This window comes from Streptopelia decaocto (assembly GCF_964273445.1).
Source record: "Streptopelia decaocto genome assembly, chromosome: 5".
Lineage (NCBI taxonomy): Eukaryota > Metazoa > Chordata > Aves > Columbiformes > Columbidae > Streptopelia > Streptopelia decaocto.
Window position 1 is genome coordinate 43692068 of NC_138659.1, and position 22723 is coordinate 43714790.

Below are 22723 nucleotides of genomic sequence, written 5' to 3' on the forward strand. Positions count from 1 at the left end.
AACTAGACTAAGTATAACTGTAATGCAGCAAGAGAAAGTGTATGGGGGGGGGGGAACCAAAAAACCCTCATGACAATAACAGTAATCAGGATAACAAATTCAACTCCAGATAAAGGCACTTGAATGTGCCCTTATGTGCATTTTTTAATTAGGTGCTATGTCAATAGGCTCAACATACTGTGCAAAGTTCACTGTCCATATGACTTTAGGGGTCAGGGATGTTGTGTTTTGCGGATGTAAAACTAAAGGCCAACATGCTTCTGTGTGACTTTTTATTGCTATGTGTGAATCTAAGAGCGCCATCTCTGAAGATAAAAATGGTGCCTCTGACTTTTCATGTAAGTTATACAGCTGACTTACCATTATACATGATTCTGATTTTCCAGAGAAATTTTTCCTTACGCTTATACTTCCTACGGTAATGTATCCCTTGTCCAGGATCTGACATTTTCTAACCAGTGTCTGTATTTCAAATTGACATTCAAGTGGTTTTATTTGAAAGCATTTCTACTGTTTTATCTTTTTTCTCTTAAATTATTTTTTAACATAACTCAATGTTGTTGTGCTTTTCTTATAATATTCCCTGTGGATAAGTCCTCTTCATATTCACATATTCACAAATGTATTCTTTGTAATACATTTGCGTAATTGTCAGATACCAAGAATACAGGAAAAATGGTAGCTGTGGTGAGACTTGCTCCTATTTGTTCTACATGATTTACTCGAAAGATTGCTCCTGAATTCACCTAAGAGCATCCTACTTTTAAAACCTGCCAGTGCTACCTCTGCATGAAGTAGAGACAGTGTTACGGCATTTTTATAAATAAAATCCAGTGACATTCATAGCCTTGTAATCAATTACTTGGCCACTTGGCCAAAGATCTGTAGTACTGTAAATGTTTATACACCCAGAGCGCCTCAAGGCCTGCGTAACCATTTGGCATACACCATTTGGTCCACAAGTGTAGCGTGGCCTTGCTTACAAAATGCGTTCAGGATGGCAATTGGTAGCAGCATACTGCAATGTTCATGGGGTAACAGGAACGGTAGATTTAGTCCTGGGTATGACAGAATAGGTTCTGAGTAATCTGAGAATATTTTAACCAAAACGTTTTCTACTGAAAGTATATGTGAGTGGATAGATATGGAAATATGTGCAGACACAGCCACTATTATACTAGAAATTATGTTTTTTCACGTTTTATTAAAAGTCTAAAAAGACTGATCATTGAAACTCATATTAATTGAAACACTGAATGCCCTGTGATAAAATGCGGTGTTATAGCACACGTTTGGGAAAGACAATATAAAAAAGATAAAAGGATTCCTTGTTCAGCTATACTGCAGAGCACAAAAGTGAGAGGGAAGTAGAAAAAAAATAATCAATAAAGAAGATTCTACCTCTAAGTCAGATTTGTTACTGCTCTCTTGGCTGGCCAGCTGCCTCCTTCACATGTCCAGTGTTATGCTGCCGCAAGAATTGTCTTACAACTACTTGCAAAATGAGGAAAAGTTTTGTTTCATTCAAACTGTCTCTGTGTAGTAAGCTCCTAACATTTTCTGTCACACAGTATAAACCTCCAAAATCGAAAACAAAAATCTCTTGCTTTTGAAACCCATTTCTTGGGTTTTTTGTGGCATGTAACTGATGTTTATTGATATGTGGGATTAGCAATATTGCTCTCATCAGTCACAAAAGAAGCAGAGCAAAAAAAATTAGAAATAGAAAATGAAAAGACTTGCATAAGATGTACAATTTTTCTTTGCTTAATATAGCTGTGGACAGGTGAAAATCTAGAACACTTTTCTGGGGACGAATTTGTAAAGTAGTGTCCTGGTTTTGTTAAAAACAAGACCAGTTCTCTTTCAGTGAATTTTTCCTTTCGGCTAAGTTGTTCTTAGTAACAGTGCTTTTCTGAATCTTTGTCTGCATGTTTTTCGGACGCTGTGCTCAAAACTGATAAGAGCGACCAGTGGAATGCTGAAGAAGCTCGTGTTTAGATTTATTGCTATGACAGCTAAGAATTCTGATAACATCCCATAATTGAGAGGGGCATGTTTGCCAGGAGGGGTGGATGGAACAGGTGACTAAAACTGACCAACTGAGTATTCCACCCCATAATCATCATACCCCCTATATAAGAGGGTGATCATGAGAGTCTGCTCCTCTTTGACCATGGCCAACACCTAGAGAGGACCCTGTCTGTCTGCCTGCAATCTATAGGCCTCAACCCTGCATCCCTGAAATCCAGTTTCCAGTTTGGTGCGAAGTCCCTCTTCCTTATCTTTCTATCACCTTTTATGGTGGGAGGGATTAACAGAGGGCATCTGCCAGGGCTTATTGTCACCTTGCTTTAAACCTTGACAAGTAGCCATAGATAATTTGATCAGAAAAGCTTACCAGCATTCTCAGAGTGAAGAACCATTCTTGTTGAAACTAGTTGCAAAACTTTTATTAGGGTTTCTAGCTCTGATTTGATAAAGCAGACCAGAGTTGAATCCCTCTGTTCTAGATGTTCACTGGATGGCAATGCAGCTGTGTCTGTGGTATGTTATTCCGTGTGGCTGGTACAGTTGAGGGTAGTGATGCTTCAGAAGGGCTGGTTGGGGCAGGATGTCTGTGCCAGGTATGATCCTTTATGTCTGAGAAACTTCTATGCTTTTTAGGTAAATTGTTCTGCTTTTCATAAGTTGGTTTAGGAGAGCAGGTCAGCAGAATCAGAAGAAAGCAAAGGTTTCTTAATTTGCTTTATGAAGATGAGTATCACAAATTTGAAAACCTTAGTGACTTACCTGTGTCATCTTGGGAATGCTTTGTCCTCAGGTGTATCTTGATGGCTCAAATGAAGTAGTTAATTTCAAACAATGGCGTTATAATGAAAATATTAGATGTGTGTAGCAAACATGCTACTTCTACTCACACCTAAAACTTTCTCTGTCTTTTGAAGAATGGATCTTTTAAACATCTTATGGTTAACCCATTCAAGATCCTCAAACTGTGCATTCCTTCGCCTACATTCTGAGCAGGTTGTTTGTTGGAAGCACTGAACAAAACCAATATGCACTTCTAGGAATGAATACCAAGCAAAACAGGGAACTCATGCTCATTTCACTCAAAACCACATAGAACAGAAGATCTGTTGGCTGTACCCTTTAATAACAATCTTAAAAATTGGTTAAAACCTACTGGGTAAAATGGATGAAGAACTGGTGTCCATCTGTGTCCTGGGGGGTGGGATCTATGTGTTCTGAGCAGGTCAGGTGAAGCAGATTGCGGAAAACCATCTGGTTTGAGGGGTTTTTTTCTGTGATTTAGGTAGGAGATTAGGCAGTTTACCTGACATCTTCTGTGGATTTTGACAGTGCTGTCCAAAATAGTTTCTCTAGTTGTCCAGGGTTTACAGGAAACTTTGGTACTTTTGAAATGTATTTGCCACCACAGTTATATTGGAATTAAAGCTTTTGCATTTTTTTAACATGTATCCAACAAAAGCAATTGACAACCTGCTCTTAATGGGGTTTTTTTTTCATGCCCTTCAGCTACTGATTTTTGTGGGCAGCAGGCATGGATGTGCTTTGCACCCTTTGGAAACTGCACCTAGAACCTCTAAAAACCTGTCCTTAAAAGTGCCCAGATCACTTTGGGAAAGAGGATTCTAGTTCCTGATCAGATTAATAAATATAATGCCTGGGATTTACTGCATGAAAATACCTTCTACTTCACCTTTGCTAAACTCTTTATTCCTTCATTGGCACTTTCTTCTTGTACTGTGCCAATGATTTAATCATGACTATGATTTACTGCCAATATGATTAAACTGTGAATACTTCTGTTGTACAGGGAAGAGAATACTTGCCTGTCGTTAGTTGCAGAACCTAAAGAAATAATCTCTAACTTGATAATCATTCTGCAAATAACGTAGAACCACTTCATGTTGGTAAAAAGTGGAGAAATTATAGTGTATGTAGTAAAATGCCTAAATAAAGTACAGTATATGTCCAATTTTCATGATAATTCCAATATAAGGAAGTAGAGTTTGAGTTTACTGTGGTTCAGTATATTTTATTCCACTATTAAATACCTGTCCTTCTGGCAGTAGAAGCCTGTTTCTTGGTATCAAACTGTGCCCTGTTATCACAAACAACTAGTACTGGGATGAATAACAGTAGTGTCTTCTGATTCAACCTTAGGAGGCCTGGGCAAATTGCCACACATTACATTTGAGTAAACCAGGTAATAAAAAAAAAAAAAAAAAAAGTGTTTTTCAGGTCTGTTGTATCTGAACTTTGGCAGTTTTTGTCCTGCTCCTAGCAAGGAAATGGAAAAGGCTTGTTATTCTAACATTTTCATTTCAGGTGCCTGTCTTTTCATTACTATGGAAATTATAGCTTTGAGCAGTACCATTAAAAAAATGAAAAATGCATATTTCTGAGTTCTAATGGCACCGTAAATCACACCACTTCAAGAAATTTCTCTTTTGTTCAATACAAATTTATTTTATATGTAAACAAAGAGATATACTACATTAATGGAAATAATTAACTATGCATAGCTAAGACTACCTTACACTTATCCTCACTTTGAATCCACTATCAAGTTACCTTAAAATATTTTGTGACCCTAAGTACATTTCACATTATCTGAGACATTTAGGACACGCTTTAAAGAAGTTCAGGTGAAGTGACTTCCTCAGATTCATATTGGAGGTCAGTAGCAAAATGAAGACTAGAATCCTCCAGGATTCACTCCTAGATCTTTTCTCTAGGCATTACAATTTTTGTACTTTGCAGTAATTTTGTTTCACAAGACAGTATATATGTGAAAACTTGAAGTCCTAAGATTTCCAAATAAACGAATAAAATTATACTTAATAGTTGTGATGTTGGAAGGGATGAATCATGGTTTGCAGGCACTGTATTGTTGAGTTTTTTCCCCTCATTACTAACATTCTCTTGGGAAAGTCTTGCCTCATACATATTCAGACATGCCACATCCCACATGGTCCTTCAATTTAAACCACATTTTTCTTCTTTCTGCGTTGTGCCTGTTTTATACATAATTGTAAAATAACAACTTTTAGAATTGTCCCTGATAAATTGAGATTGTAAACAGAAATTAAAGCTGCACTTTGCTTCAGTCTTTCACTTTCTAGATAGGATATCCCTCCTAAAAAGTAGTAGAGCCTGGTCCAGTGGGAGTCTTTTGTTCCCTGCTGGAAAAGGAATTTGAAATGTTGGGGTTTACCATGTGCTATATGACTGTAAAATGATGAAATATAAGAAGGAGGGAATCCTACAAAAATACTTTTGGATCCATTTTTGTTTCATGAACTGTTGAAGCGAATGAGATGGGAGGGGAAGCTTTCAGATCAGGGGACAGTTGTTCATGCAGTAAAAGAGTTGGGACAGATCTTGGGAAATTTGCTGCCTATTCCTGCTTCCTTTTATCGTAACCTTGAACAAGCGACTTCATCCATTTATGCCTCTGCTGCTAGAACGTAAAATGAAGATAAGCACTTATTTTGTCTGTCTTGCCTGTTTCCTGTCTAAACTTACAGGAGAAGTGACACGCTCTGTGTTTTCTGAAGAGAGACTCTTCAGTGAAGTCCTAATCTCATCCAGGTTCTCCAAGTATTTCTAGTGGTGACAAAAATAATAAAAACCCTCCACATTTCTTCAGGGCTACATGCTGTGTTTCATAGCTGACTGTGTTACACTGTTGTAAGGCCAGAAACAGACAGCATAGATACATTTGGAGGCCATATAAGAATCCTGTCACTTTTGTTGCCTTGTTTCTTTCCCTTGTGACACAAGACTTTACATTGTTTATGAAAACTAGGTGGAATCAGAGGGCTGCATCGTATGTACATGGACACGACATCATTGCACTGCCCAGTTAGGTTTTCCCCAGGTACTTTTAGGAATCTCCCTACTCCTCCTTATGGTAAGGTGCATGGCCACCATTAACATTGGTGAGAACTGCGTGCACACTTGGAGGAGACAATCCATGCCTCTGGGTGTATTTAATTGCTAGCAGGCCAAGACTACTTCTGCATAACATAGGGTATGCATAGAACATGGTAAAAAAACTGAGAGGCAAAGGACTTGTTCAGGAAGGCGTGTACTTTGCTCTGTGGGGAAGCTCTGCAGAACTTGGAAAGCTCTGCCAACATGGAGAGAAACATAGACGGCAAGCAGGAGGAAATGTCATATTTGAGAGGCGCATAAGCTATAGTATGCCTGTAACTGATAGTTTGGGTTTCCTTTGTAGCATACAATCAAGACATGCTGCTGAGAACGATTAGCTGTAGAAGCAAGATGCTAACTTTTTTCCTTAAATCCCTTTTCCTTCCTGCATGATGCTTGGAGATTGCTGTGCTGCCTCTTACTCTGACTTTCCGGTGACCTTGCATTAGGTTATAGTGAAGAGGAATAAACTGAGTGAAGACAAGATTAAAAGGCATATTGTTTTATTTGAGGGAGTGGAAATTGACTGCTAGGAAAGTGAAGAAAGGTCTAGTGCATGTGCTCCAGTCCTAACTCTGACTTCTCTGTAAGTAGTTTGATTCACATTAGATACCACTCTTTAAAATAAAGCTTGCTTTTTTGTTTTTTAAATTTTTCTGTGCCACAAAGCACTGAGTAACTTTTCCCAAAAAAAGGACTGAATGTAAGCATGTGATTAACCACAAAAATTCAAGCAGCTCAGTGACTTCAGGTACTGAGGGAGGTGGCTTCTTTGGGAATACGCATTTGTCTGAAATACTTTTCTGGATAAAAGGCAGTGTTGGACTAAAGAGTTAGGGACAGTCCTTATGGGTGTCTGCGTTATGGGACCTGTTCTGAGGGATGAGCATACCCTGAGGTATTGTGGCATACCAAGTTTCTCCTGAAGCCATCTGCAGTTAAGGGCTTCACTAGATCAAGGATTGAACATTGTACAATAAAGCTGAATATTAAAGACTTCACTAACTGTCATTAGAAAGGTTAACTCACCTCTTACATCACAGGTCCAAAGCTATCCTAACAGTAAGCTATTTGCCTACAAAGTAAAACCAGGAACTTTTCAGTGATACCAAGTGTTTCAGTCCCAGTACAGTGCCCGAGGTCTCTGTACAAGCAGGAATAGGAAGACATGACAGTGGCCTCTCTGCAGGAGTGTGACTTGCAGCCACTCTGAAAGCTGTAGGGCCGGTGGCCATTGATATCAGTTAGAGAAGCCTTTCGGAAGCTGTAATTTATACCATTTATGTTCAATGTACAGTTAATCTATGAAGTGAAGGAAAACGAAGGCAATTTAGATCCATCCGTCCATAAAATAGGTCACCAAAGAGCTGGTTTAATATGGCGCTAGTAAAAGCATAGTTGCAATGAGATAATGCTGGAATGTAATCAAATGAATGTATATAATTTCATGTAAACAATGTAAGTGGCTTTTAGTGGAATTTCATAAAAAATGATATCAAATCAGCAATGAGCCAATTTCTAGATCATTTAATGAATACACATTGTTTAATATTGAGAGTGGAAGTCTGCGTGTGCCTGTAGCTGATTTCTAATTAAAGAATAGAAGATCCAGCTGAAGACCAGAACTAAGAAACGTGCACTTCAAAGCATTAGGAATAGCCTGCTCATTTAGTAGATGCATTATTATACTTCTCTCAGATATGTCTTTAGTTTTCTGAAGTTAAATATGATACATATGGGAAATAGATTGAAGTGCATTAATTGCCTTATTCATCACATCATTAAAATTACGTGTCTAGCTGCAGACTAGCTGCAGTGTCTTATTGTGTTTCTGGTACACATCATTAATAAAAACGCTCCTGCTAGCAGTATGCAAAATGCACTTTCTAAATAACTGTGCAGCGATTTGGGGCTCACTTATGCAACATATTGCTACAAACTATTGTAATACCCCTGGCACTCGCTGAAACTCGTCGGGCTAGTGATGGAATTAATGAGGCTGGTGCCGCTGCCGTATGCGGAGCACGCTCCGCGTTGGGCTGCTCTTTGTCTGCGGCGCTGGTCGCTGGCTGCCGCGCCATCTCCAGGGCTGAGCCCCATCAGATAATGAACAGCACAGCCCTGCTGCCGAGGGGGTGGGGGGCGATGGGGGAAGACTTATTATTCCTTCACTCTCAAACAAAACAAAATCATTGAACTGTCACGGTCATTAAGGACCCTGGGGTTGTCATGGAAACGACCTTTGGGGGTTTATGGCTGTTAATGCATGAGTGACTGTCTGTATTATATGTGTGTGGAAGGGGTCACCCTTTTCTTGGTGGCTTCTAAAAAAAGCTGGATTGGATGGCTAACGTTCAGAAAGGAATCTCTGTGCTCCATGGTGCAACTATTTTGAATGTAGCAGACTTTGAAGCGGGGGGTGGGAATGAAAAGCTTAACTGACAAATATTTAGACAGAAACATAATTACTCTTGAATTTTGTGTCAGTAGCAATGTAACTTTATTTCCAAGTTTTGGGAAATAAAATCAGATTCCCTCATCATTTTAGGACACTTTTTAAAAAACCTGGAAGCAAATAATTTTGCTTCAGGTTATTTCAGGATAGCAATACAGAGCACTACCTCGGAAATGGTGATACATTTTAGAGCTGTCAGTGCCAGAAAGAAAATTGTTAATGTACACAGCTAACAAAATCCCTCTCGTCGTCATACGGGCTTCATGTACAACCTTGGGCAAGTCATTTAACTGTTGGTCCTATTGAAGTCAATGCAAACTGTCAACTGACTTCCAATTTGAAATAGCAATATTTGTTGAAAATGAAGAATACTTGATTTTAAGAATGCGGTTTTAAGGCTATAAGTAGCCAGGAAGAGCAGTTATGGTAAATGTACACCAAACATCAATTTTGCCTATTTTTTTTTACACTCTCGAACGGAAGTCATCCTGGCATTTTGCTTTATCAGTCACTCTCTACTGGCTGATTAACAATTAGACCGTTATACTTCAGTTTTCAGTAGAGACTACAGCACTTGTCTCTACATGAAGAGATTAAAAAAGAGGGAGGGGGAGACAAAGAGGCAGCAAAGCAGGGATAATATTAATGATTCCTTTTACAGGCGGTGAGGAAATACCACCCTCACCCCCCCAGAAGCCAGAAATAATGATGACGAGGAACATCGGTAGCAATTTTTTAGTTACTTTTTAAAATTGTGTGGTCCTTAATAGCTATTCTGTTTGACTCTTCAGATCCTTATTCCTGCAAAAAGTTCTGTTTACAGTATATTGACAAAGGAGCTGGATTCTTCTCCCTCCACGTACTTGTTAGATGAATGACTGTGATTGCTAGGTTTAAACTGGAGGCAGAATTTTACCTAGCCTGTGCTGTAGAGGAGGAAACCAAGTTTGGCTATGATGAATTAAATACCCTTGATTTCACAGATTTTTTTTTTTTCTTTTTTTTTTGAGTTGTGTCAGGAAGATCACATCACCTTTCCTGACTCTTATCTATTTTCTGTGAAGTAGAAATATTCACATTTCACGTTTCATACCTACCTTGTGTTAAAGATCATAAACTACCTGGGTAATACATCAGAAGACCTGCATAAATATCCCTGACAGGGCAGTCAATAGCAGGATGCTAAACACAGGCACTTCATGGCCTTATAACCCATTTGCCTCCTATTTGTGCAGCTTCAGAAGTTTCTCAGAGTGGTTTGGTACAGCAAATACAATGACAAAGTTGCTGAAGATCGTGATCTTATTAGTTGTATTGGTGTGCTTGGTGTATTTCAGAAATTCTGCTTTCTTGTAAGTGAACTGGTTACAGAATATCTTTGTTAAACAGATTAAGTGATTCAATTACATTCTTTTATCTTCTTAATCTTTTTGAGCTACAGTTGAGCTGGAATAGTTAAAAAAGTAACTGTTTTTATTTATGTTAATGAGTGTGTTCAAAATATTTAATTAAACTAGGGGCAAAACATGTTTGAAGTGAGTCTTACTAGACTTTCTTTCCCTAGACTCTTTAGGGACCTCTACATGTCAATTGCTAGTGTGACCTTCGAGGCTTTCTGGCCGTAATTCTCTTCAGTGTTGTCTTGCATTTTTATATCTTCTTGTACTGAAGGAAAAATAAATTGTGAAAGCTCAGACTGAATTTAGTCAAGCTCAGTGTCAAATATGTTTAAATGCAAAGCTTTGCATTACTTCAAATTTCCTTGAACTGGGGCAAATGCACGCTGAAAGCTTGTAGGCTTTAAGATATGTTGATTTGACATGCCAGGCACCTGTGATACTGGTCATAATCTCATCTTGATGTCTTGTCTCCCCTCCTTGCTTTTTGTCTTCTCTGTATGTTGCTGCTCTTCCTTCTCCTCCGAGCACTCCTTGTCCCTGCTGCTTCAGGATCTCCTCTCCCCATGCACCACACCCCACCACTGCCTGCATATCTGGAAATGTGGAGAGTTCGGATAGGTTACTTTGCTCTTCCTTGAACTGAAAATGGCAAAATAACACATTAGCTAAGAAATGCATATGGAAGTCCATCTTGAGCACCTTATCTTAATTAGTTTTATCTTGTATTTAGTCAAAATGGTAACAGCACAATGTGGTGGTTTTGTTTTTTTTTGTTTTGGTTTGGTTTGTTTTGTTTTTTTAACCTGGAAGGTATAATAAATATCTGGATGTTTGTTGATCAAATATAGTCTCCCTATAGCCTAAGACCAGCCTCTGAAATCAACTTTTCTATGCTAGATAGACTGAAAAAAAGTTTTATATATGTAATTCTTATTACATAACCTATTTTTTTTTTACATTTATTGAGATGTGTTCAGAGATCATCAGAAATCACTTAGAATCTAGACTCCCTCCTAACATGTTTTATTATCTCTTATAAACATGGTTATAGAAATAAACAAAGACATAAAGAATTAGAGAAATTTGTCCACTGTTCTGCAAGTTGCCATATATTTCAATGCCCTAATTTTCTGCAGCCTCCTCCCTTTCCTGCTAGTTTGGATAAATGTGGTATCTTTCGACAGTTGAATAATTCAGAGCATAGTATATTGTAAGACTTGTTTTTCTTTTGTCAGTGATATTTTCCACTTAGATTTTAATTTAGTAAGAGAGTTTCAGTACAGGACTCATCAAGGATAAAATCTGAATCTGAAGACATTGGTTAGAACTACAGCTACCACTGATGTAAACAGGGCGAGTTCCATCGATTTGTCCTGAACTGCACTCGTGTACACTGGCTTAGGATCTTCGTTGCTCTTGCACTTTCATGGCAGCCCAAGGGGAATTTATCACAGGAGTACCATACCAACCAACCAGGATAAAAAAAGTAGATGATATTAATTTTCTACATCAGTCTTCAAGGATTACTTTTGTAATTACATCAGGTTCTGAAACGCCCTTAGATTTGTTCAGTGCCAGGCAATCTGAATTTACATCAAATGCTGCATAATTCATATGGCATGGACAGCAATTATGTGTTAATTGAGGGGTGTAATGTTTAAAAAAAGACACATTAAGAAAGAACATCAGGAATGCTGGAATGAAAAAAAGATCTTCAGCCCATTGAGGCTCATTTCTTTTATTGTTTTCTTTAAAACGGTACTGATTGTGTTTCGAAGGACATGAGAGAACATTAAGTTCTCTGCTTCTGCACCATTTCTTGGTCACACAGCATCTGAGACATTATTCTTTCTGGGATCAGTAATTCCAATGTCAGGTATTAAATTATTCCTTTCCATTTTACTCACTGTTTTAAAATGCCTGTTGTATTATCTCTTAGCAGCAGCCATAATCTTAAAACCAGATACATTTCAATTAATACAGTCCCCTTGATCCTTTATCACCTTTCAGATTATAGAGATTAAGCACTATAAACTATTTATATTGTCCTTGCTTTTTGTTCCTACAGTCAACGGAGTTGTCACTTTTCTCTGCACTTTCTCACATGTTATAATATCTATATTTGTACAACTATCTTGAATGGTGCACTGGTAATCTGAACAGAGTTTCTGGCCTGTTTCCATGCCTTTGGATAGTGAGGACATTTAGCACTGCTAAGAAAATATTTGTGGTTTGCATTTCAAGTGTTACTGTGCTGACACGCACTATGGGGGAAATCCACCTCACCCACACAAAGCCAGTGTCATCAGGATTTCAAATAGTCTCTTAGTGGAGGCAGGGAGATGAAATTCCAACACCCCAATCTCTAGACAGGTCACAACAGGCCTCTAACAAATGATCTTGACATCTGTTATTTCATTCTTCGGGCTGGAAAAAGAGCTGGGGGCTACTCTGTGCTACTGGGCTGGGCTCTAGGATTCCTTGCTGAAGTTGCTTCCTTACTGTCTCTGCTATGCCAATTTACTCAGGTCTGAAATGAAGCTCCCACTTGTAGCATGCAGGATGTGTGAGTTTACATAGCTTGCCAGATCATAATATCCTGTGCTGCTCTGTTTTCTGCACAAGATGATAGGAAGGGCCTTCATTTTCATTTGAACTATCTGGACCTACCATTTGGAAAAAAGCGTCACTGTTAACAACTGGAAAAAAAAAAAAATGCACATTTCTTTTTAAAAGAGAGTCAGGTTTTGTCCAAAAGAAACAGAATTAGATGGGCTGAGTCCCTTTTAAAAATTACCTGCCAGTTTTAAAAGAGAATTTTGCTTTTTTAAAAATTCAATTTGCATTTTAAATGTTCACTGGAAAGAATATGAATCAAAAGCATACTTTGCAATTCAAATGGCTTTGTTGGTTTTGTTTGTTTGCTTTATTTTCAAAAGTCTATTTAAAAAAAAGTGTTTTACCAAAAGCCTGTGAAGTAATACTTGAAACGTGATGTCATATTCAACAAAGAATGTATCCATTCAGTGATGGAATCTACAATTGCCAGTAATTGCTATGTTCATTTGGATGACTTTTGATCTGACATTTATCAAATCCAACAAGTCCACACTGAAAAACAGGGGTAATTTCTTCATCTGTGTAAGAATAAACCAGTAACAGTGAAAACAAAGTGACTAAGTTACCTGTATGAGTTATCTGGTACAACCCATTCCCTCCACTGTAGCTAGGTTCCATGCAAAGCCTGTGAGGCAGCAAAAGATGAAGTATCTGTTTCTGTCACAAGAATTGTTGGATATACTTGGAAGACTCAGGATCTGAGGAGCAAAAGAGAGAGGAGGCACCTCAATTAGTTTAATTGACAGTATAACCACGTCACACTGATGGGTAATTATTTCATCATTGGTAGTGATCCATGCATCATAAGAGGCCAGTGCTGGCTGCCTGAAACACAAGTGGGTCAACTCACTTATCATCAGACTCTGCAGCCTAATTGTCCGGCACTGTTCATGGGGAGTTTCTCTCTCACCTTATTTCTGTACTTCTCTAAGTCCTCTTCACTTGTATTATCCTAATAAAAATAATTTAGAAGCCAATGTTTTCACTGTACTCTTCTCTTTCAAAGTCACTCACGGAAATTCTAAATGCTGCCTAGTTTACTTCAAAGGCATCCTGGTGCCTACTTTTTTTTCTCCCTAACATGAGTGTTTTCTTTCCTGTTATTCCCTCCAGTGTAGTGCCTCTTTCTTACCAAGATTTATATCTAAACTCAACCGTTGATTCCCAGCTTTCTTTAATAGCTTGTTTGAAGACAAGGGAAATGTGGTAGTTCTAATCTTTTTGGCCTTCAGTGCAGCATTTGATATGGTGCCACATGGGAAATTACTGGTGAAGGCAGGCAAGATGGGGATTAGTGCAAGAACTGTACAGTGGATAAAGCACTGGCTAAAAAGAACTGACAGAGGGTTGTCCTGAAAGGGAAAGTACAGCTACAGGTAGGTAGTTCCTCAAGGACCACTCTTAGGGCTAATCTTAATATTTTCATTAATGACCTGTGCACAGAAAATAAACCTGAGCTAATGACAGTTGATGAGGAGTGAATAACAGAGAAATCGCCTACAAGCGGGAGGATAAGACTGTCATGAAAGAACTGGATGCTGGTCTATATTAATAGAGATGGGATTTAATTTAACATTCAAATTGTAAATCAAGAATCCATACTATAATCTAGAAGCTATACACACAGAAACAATGGGGGAAGGAAAAGTTTTGGGCCTTTTAGTTGATCACAGTAGAACTGTGAGTCAGCAGTACAATAAAGTTACAGAAAAAGGTGTGAACTGAAGGTGTGTCTGGTAAAATATTTAATATGGGCAAGCAGTGGTAGCATTGCAACAAGTGCAAGTAAGATTTCTTTTGGAATGATAAGTACATTGGCCTCTTAAGCAAAAATGATGGTTTCCAGTTGTAATAGAAAAGGTTTACTGAGATGAAAAAGGAAATGTATATCCTGCTCCTTAAAATAAGGAAAAAAAACCCAACCAAACAAACAAATGTTGATTTGTTTAGCCTAATAAAATAATTGCTCTTTCTACTTTATGGAAAGACCAGAAAAGAAAAAGGAACATTTATCTTTGAAGATAACACTGATACAAATACAACTGGGAATCATATGTTTTAGAAGTTAGATGGACTATTCTGTAGCAGTTTTCCTATAATAGTAAAGATATTAAGAAACTTTGGTGGCTTTTAAATGAGGATGGATAGCTAGATTGGTTTATGATCACTGATAAACTCATCTCTGAAACAAAGTTCCTTTCCCTTTAAGGTCAGCACCATAACGTCATCCTGCTGACACAAAGACTAATTGTATGAAGTCATAGGAAGGTTAGCAAACTAAAACTTTGAATTTATGTGTAGTTATAGTTTCCTTTATTAGATGGAACTCCAGTTTGATAGGTGTAAGTTAGAGACATAATTTACAGGTATAGTTATGGTATGGCTAAAATAGATATTCTGTCTTATGTGCCCTATCATATTGATACAAAAGCACAGGGGAATGAGAGGACTGAAGGTTAAATTCTGAGAAGTCATTTAGAATAAATATTTTAAATAGTATGCTAAGTTGTTCTTATTGCGTGACTCAGAATGCCGGTGGAAACATCATGCATATGTACAGACCAAAAAAAAATCCAGGGAAAGTATTCAGTAAATATAAACAGAAATAGTTTTCTTGTAAAAAATCTAGTAGAGAGGCAATAGAATTTGTAAAATGGTACCTATTTTGTTCTAAATAGTGGTCTATATCTTATAGTTAGAGCTTACAGCCCTCATCAGGTCCTCTCTGAACAATCATTTTCTGGAGCTGAAGTGTTTCTGCTCTGTCTTGTCTAGTAGTGAAGGCCTGATAAGCCAGACTAGCCTGATTTGTTTAATAACCATACTTGTTTGGTGCCAAACCATGTTTTTTGCATTATAGATATTTTCCTTTTTTGGTTAATTTCAGTGAAGAAATTTGAACATTTCTCTTTAATTTTCAATTTACAGACTGTAATGAAGACTAAAAATGGTGGCAAGATGTTTAGACAAACATAGGGTTAGTGACAAAAAGTAGCTGATCATCTATACTAATTCAGTGGCTATAATAGTGGTTTGTGAGAACTTGAAGAGTGGCAAGAATGGATGAAAGCCTTGAATGTCTTTAGTAAGGAAGGACTGGTGCAGAAAGCAATTATTTCAATGGATACTGATTTGAAACTGCTACAGCAACAGTTTTTTAAGGACTTTTGTATGGTTTTTGCCCTTCTGCTAAGCCAGCATATCTTCCTGAGACATCTTATTTCCCACTAAAATTGTAGCATCTTTCAACTTTGGCTTCACAAGCCTTCAAGAAAATGCGTGGAAGAATTCTAGTAAAATATACTCAAATTGGTATAATTATCTAGAAATCTGCTTGCATTGAGTCCCACTCTGTCTTCTGTTGTGAAGAGCACAAAAGGGATTGTATATGAGAACAGGGAGTAAAGGCTGAGTCCCATGAATTAAACCTCTCCTTTCCCCATGCAGATAACAGATGGACTCTTTTCCTGGGACTCACCTTGTGTTGAGAATCCAGGCAGCAGAGTTATCCCTCCAGTAGCAGCAGGTCGGCTGCAATGGGAAAACAGGGACATGGTCCCTCACCACATGTGAACAGCCGCGCTTGTTCGCTTGAAGCGAGAGCCCAGGAGCAGCCCTGCTGTGTATAACAAAGCACGTAACCCCTGAAGTCCAGGTCTTCATAGGAGGACAAAAATGAGATGTTTGTCTTTACAAGTACCTTGGCTGAGTGCAGGTAGTGCAAGAGAACTGAAAAGGCAGCAGCAGCATGAAAAGCAGGGGCTAGAGAAACAGCCTCTTCAGCAGGAAGATAAATGTGGAATCTCATCAGCATTCCTGAGCTCAGTCCTCTCCCTAGGGCCTGTGCTGGACTGCTCACAAGAAAGGAGGCTGCTCAACTCACCTGTTTAATCACTTCTCCTAGGTAGTTCAGAGAAAAGTATCTGGGCCAGGTGAGAAATAACATTGTAAGAGTGTCTCTAGTCTTGGTGCCTGATCTGACTAGTCACTGAATGCTGAGTGCATGGTGTGGGAGGGACCAGAGACATTGCTGTTTAAAAGACCCCTGCATTGGTGATATTTTTCTTATTGTATTTGCTTTAAGGACTCAGAAGGGATACCCACAAACCTACTAGGTATAAATGACTAGGTTTAACTTAGATAGTAGAAGCAGTAGTAAATTGATCAGAGTAACTTTCCATCAAAATTATTTCAGCTGATATATTAATGTTTAAAAAAAGGTAGATCAAGACATTCTGCACGACTGGACCAGCATGCTAACATGTCCGTACTCTTTCTGGTACCCAGACTAACTCAGAGCCGGCTCACATTATTCACTGTAAGGTAACATACTGTCGTGTCTTAAGGATCAGACCGGACTTGAGCTACGTAGTTGGTGACTTTAGTGTGCGTAAAATTCAGTAATAATTCCTATTCATATGACTTTATTAGTTGAATCATGTGAAAAACATGTTTTTGAGCCAGGGCAGGTGTCAGTCCTGCGGCACCACGCCATCAACATAAAACAGAGTATGATGAAGTCAAAGCTTCCTTAAGGGTGATACCCAACATCAGTGATTTGTTAGCTCAAGCCTCATACTGGATGGGAACAGATTAATACAGTAAGAACAAAGGAGCCAGATGTATAGGTTCTTGGCTATGTTTTACAGTCTATGCATTAAAGGCCAGAGTTAAAGACAAGGTTTGATGTTAATTCCATAAGTCCCAAGAAAAGACTTCTGGCTATTTTCCTTTATGGTATGATTAAAAAAGACTTATGTAATTAAAAGCATGCTACATAAAACAATTTATGTAATTACTTTATAAGGACTGAATGTGGTCCTCTTGGGGCAAATAATATAGGTGTCAAGCCTTACAGAGCCTAGACACATGCTTGCTTACCTTTACATATGTGAGCAAACATTGAGAACAAACAAATATTGAACTCCTCTGGTGAATTTCTTTAGGGCAGAAGCTGAGACCTGGTAATCCTGAAAAAACAAACAAACAAACAAACAAAGATTCCTCTTCTGAAAGCAAAGGCCAAATGTGTAGAGCCATGGCCTGTGGCCTCACCTTATTAATGGAGTTTCTAAAGATTAGAACTTGCAGTTAGTGGCAAGTTTGTATGCAGAGCAAATTATCATGCGCTGTCTGTCTAGCTCCAGAATTTAAATCTGTTACCAAATCTCCTAATTGAGAACATTATTTCCTATTTTCAGTGTGGTTCAAAACAATGTAAGCTTCAAATAATGAGGAAATAGAGTTTATGAGTAGAAATAAACTAAATGGCTTGATATAAACATTGCTTTAATTCAAAGTCCAGTAAATAAGTAACTAAACTGTGATAATGACAACTTTTTGGCTTTGAAATGTATTTTAAAAGATACTGGCGTTTCACTTCCTGAGCAGGCTGGTTCTATTGGAATCTGGTACTTTAATATATGCCACTGTCAGTAGAGCTCTAATGAATGAGTAGTTCTGGGTACGCCTCAAGAGGACTGTGGGCTGGAAGATTAGCGAGATGAGGATGCTGACAGGTACTTTGCTTCACGCTTCTGTGGTGCTCCTGAGCTCAGGCAGGGTTTGAAACTGTCAACAGTGCAGTGCCTTTACGGGGTCATGGGGCTCATGAGAACGTGAAAATAATCCAGTAACAGACAGACTGCTCAAGACCACAGTGCCAGCAAACAGGTGACGGGTTCATGTGTGATTTACATAGAGTATTAATTGATTAACCCTGAGAGCCCTGTGGGTGATTACTGTGCTGATGAGTAATTTCCCATGCTGATTTGTACATCCTCCCTTTCCTCTGGCTCACTCCCAAGTGCCCTGAGCATTATTCCTTTGACGTTCTTCCTGCAGCCTAAAGACGTCTCAGCCCAGTCTTGGTTTTGTGCTGCTGGTGACCACCATGGTTGAGCCTGGCTGCAGGCTCGCTCTGTGAAAGGGTGGAAGCCAGAGGTGGTGGGGCCAGGCCCCAGAGCAGCCTGGCCACAAGCCATGGGCTCTCCTACTTGTGTGCATGAAGATTTACAAAACAGATGGGGAGTAGATCTCCTGGTTTTGCTCTCATGACAAGTAGCAGACTGCTCCAAAGATAGTGCAAAACCACAACAGCTTGTTCACATGAGTGGTCGTGAAGGTCTTAAGACTTCTATGAACAAATGCTATTTTATTGCACCGGCTACTTTTAGACTTGCCCTGGTACCTGTCTGGTTTTTCTCTTTCAAAACACTAATTGAAAGTTAGTCCTTTGCACAGCATTCAAATGGAGAAACCTTACGAGTGCCTTGTTTTTCAAGTTTCTGGAAATAAAGGTGATTGGGAGATTTGCCACTTAGTATTTCTTATTTCACAGCTTGATTTTAGAATGTCTTCTGTGACAAAATGAGAAAAGATTTGAAAAATGAAGGAATTATAATAGAAATAAACAGCGATTATTTTTCTTTGGATAATGTTTCCTTTAATTTCTTAAAGTATGCTGGATTGCATGTTAGTGTAACCAGATGTTCAATGTATTCCACATCTTGTTATTATAACCCTAGCGATTTACCCCAATAATTTGCTCCCAGTATGTAATAGTGCTTATATATACGGGTAGGTTAGAGCTAATTGCTACACAGTTCTTTTTATTAGGGCTATAGAGATTAGTAGCCCACACAAGTTTATGAAACAAAATACACATTTACAAGCATGTAGATCTGGTTAAATCTGAGAACAGTCATTCTGAACATAAATACACCTAAATTTGTAAATAAATACATGTAAAAAAAGAGTGACTTTTTAAGGAATGTCTTCCACTGGTTTCCTTTGTGAAAAGGAAAATATTTTTCAGTTGATAGTTTTATGAAGACTTATTTGTATTTTAATTTTTTATGGAGTAAGAAGACTCAGTTTCACCAGACTTGAAGATCAGTTGTGTTTTTGTGTGTGTGGCTCCCCAGCAGCAGGGGTTGCACAGCTGTAATGCATTCCACAGAGCATAATATCGTGTGTGCTTGATTCCACCTGTTAACTTCTGAATTTCTGTTGAAGACATACCTGAGACGGCCATAATAAGATAGTTGCATTCTTTATAAAATGGATACTATTCTACAAAATGAAGGTCATTATAAACTCCTTTGGTGGGTTACTAGTTTGCAAGCTGAAGGCCACTCAGAAGTAGATTCTCTAAATTTCTAATAGATTTGTTTTACTGGTTTTCTTAACATCTTTAATAACTCAATTCGGTTAAAAAACTACTTAAATATGTATGTGAATTCTATGTAGATTAAGAAAAAAAATGCTTACAATCAAGCATATTTTAATATGCTTTTAGAAGTGTGGTTTTTCATATTAAATGAAGACCTGTTAGTAGTATCTGTAATGATAATAATACATGGATGTTGATGAGGAAAACTTTGTGACTAAGGTTTCCTTATGCTGTCTATGCTTTGTTATTTTTTTAAATAAATCATTATATTTGTGCATACTTTTAAATTTTTGCATAAGGGATTCACGAGAGGGTAAAAAAAACCAATAGACATGGAGATCTGAATGTGTTTTTTATATGCCAAATATAACTGGGATTGGTGAAGCCTTGTATTGTATGTATACAGCGATATTGTGCTGATACATGTTGTACAATTTTGACCTCATTAGTTTTGCCCACTGATAGACTCACAAGTTTCTAATTAGTAAGACTAAGCCTTGAGGTGAAAAATGAAAATATGAAGTGAAATATTACAATATTTATTATTATTATCTTTATATTGTAATCTTTTCTGCTTGTCTCCAGTTTTGACTTACGCATTTGGATGCACATCATACATGAAATTTGGATGTCCTTTGAGCAGAAATCACTCACATGTTTTTCTCTTGGTGGTTTGTGCTTCTTCCCATGTATTGTCTTTGTTTCTGTTTCAGATCTTATTCTGGCAAAAGCATATATGTGTACATTTAATGTACAGAGAGAGTGTTCTTTTCTAAAATCCTGTTTAAATGTTTCACAGTTTGTCTATGAACCTGGATTCTTTGGCCATTCAGAGAGTTTAGAGAGCTCCACTCAGGGAAAAAAATAACCAGCAGGTTTTAAATCATTTCCATAAGCTTTATGGGTGGTGTTTCCGCTCCTCGTCCAGCTGCTTCAGCCTGGATCCCTGGGCAGAGCTGTGGGGCTCAGCATTCCCTCTGCTGAGGGAAAATTCAGACACATACTATCCCATGACAATCAGCTCACGTTGTCAAGCTGTTATTTTAACTGAAACCCAGAGTGACAGGAGCCTATGAAAGTAGCTGAGATTCCCATATACACAAGTGGATTGGAGACCTGAGTACCCAGCACATAGTTGTTAGATTTATATGAAGTTATGACTGTAAGAAACATCTGAGGCAAAAAGGGACAGAAAATACCGTGAAGTTTCAGTGGGGCAGGAGGCATAACTGTTAGGCAGGAGAGAAAGGATGGCATAAGCAAAAGGGCCAATTGTGTTTCTAACGTTGCAGCATGTAACTGTCTCTGCATTCATGAGGAGCTGAGTATGTGTATCTGAGGCACTGTGTAGTTACAAGTAGTTTCTGTCATTTTAAAAACTTAGGCTCAATTGTGTAATTATTTTATTTATCTGCACATGTTCTCTCTGGAGAAAGTACCCAAACAGTTTCTGTTGCTATTAATATTATTAGGATAAATCCTCAGGATTACTGAACAACTGCGTCTTTCATGAGGAAACACCTGAGTCTGCAGGTGTTCAGCATAGTAAAGGTTTCTGGATAATTTGGTCTGCATCTTGGACTTAACCCTTTTGTATTGTCAGGATTCAAAGACTCAGTTCTCCCCTGAGTCCCATCTCACTTTTGGAGATAACAGTTTTATAATACGGGATATATTGGCACTTCAGTTCCTACGGAAATATGTTACACATATTTAAACCACCTACTGGTAACAGCATCACTAGGTATCTTTCATCTTTTTAAAGCACGGAGTAAGGACTGGATCCTGAGGAACTCTTCACATTCAGAAGTGTTCTGTTCCTCAAGAGGACGTTTAAGACAGCCAGAAGAACTTTATCTGAGAAAGAAACACAATGGCATTGAACAGAACTGCTTGATTAGTCATATTAGGTATTTGACATTAAATAGAGGCAGCCTATGGTTTTTATTATTGTTTTGAAAAGCAGCACTCTGGGAGGTAGTAGCCAGTAATTGGGCATGTGTGCAAACAAAACATATATCCAGCTTGAGTTATTTGTATGACAGCAGTAGAAAGATTATCATCATAACATCCTTCACAGAATATTTCATATCAGGCAGCCCTCCACAGCTGTAGTTCTCAATCTTTATTAGATCTATTATGCAAACACAGAGGCTTCTTGAGTCAGCAGAATCTCAGCAAGCTGATATGTGTTGTTCATGCTGCCTTGCAAATCACTTTCCCTAATCACCTAAGAGTTGATTTAAGTGGAGGTTGATTGGTTAATTTGCTCTCAACCTTGGAGAACCCATGAAATTGATTATTATAGTAGTTATTTAAAATACGTGGTACGTCCTTATTTCTTAGGGTTTAGCTGTATTGTAAATACAAGAATTTATGGATCATTATTAAAAAAAAAAAAAAAAGGAAAAGAGAGAGAACAAGAACTTCTCTACTAGGCCTTTGTCTATGTTGCTTTTAAATCAAATACATTTTCATTAATATCCCTACTTGTACACTGTATGACAGGATTCCTCTGTCTAATTCACAGAAGTCATGGAAAGTGTGGACATGAAGAGAATAAAGAACAAAAAAAAAAATATTATATCTATCTTTGTCTCATGTGTACCTTGGTTTACCTTTCCAACATTTTTCATGCTGTAAAGAGTTAAAAGTAATGAAGACAATTGGGAAAACCTCCCTCCCTACTACCCCTTCCCCTACAGTAAGAGCAAAGATAATCTAGAAAATACTCGATGTCCTGAGGGAAATGATGGGAAAGCTATTAATGGGGTGGAGTACTGCTATCCTGGTTCCAACTTTCTAGAAAAATTTTACAGTTCCCAGCCCTGCCCTGGTGATGAAAAGGGAGAAAGGGGGGCTGAGTAGTTTCCCAGTACTGCCCTGAAAATGTCTGTGAATGCTGCCCGGGCTTCATGGTTTCACACGATATACCATATATTTCTTCTAGCCATAATGAAAAGAGGGTAATAAAGCTTGAAAGATCAAGTGCTTGGTAAAGGAAAAAATATTTATAGTCCTGCATGTCATTTTATCCTTTTGCTCTAAGTGCTTTGGTTGAATGAATAAATAATGCTTTGTTTATAAGGCAGCTTTTTTGAATTATTT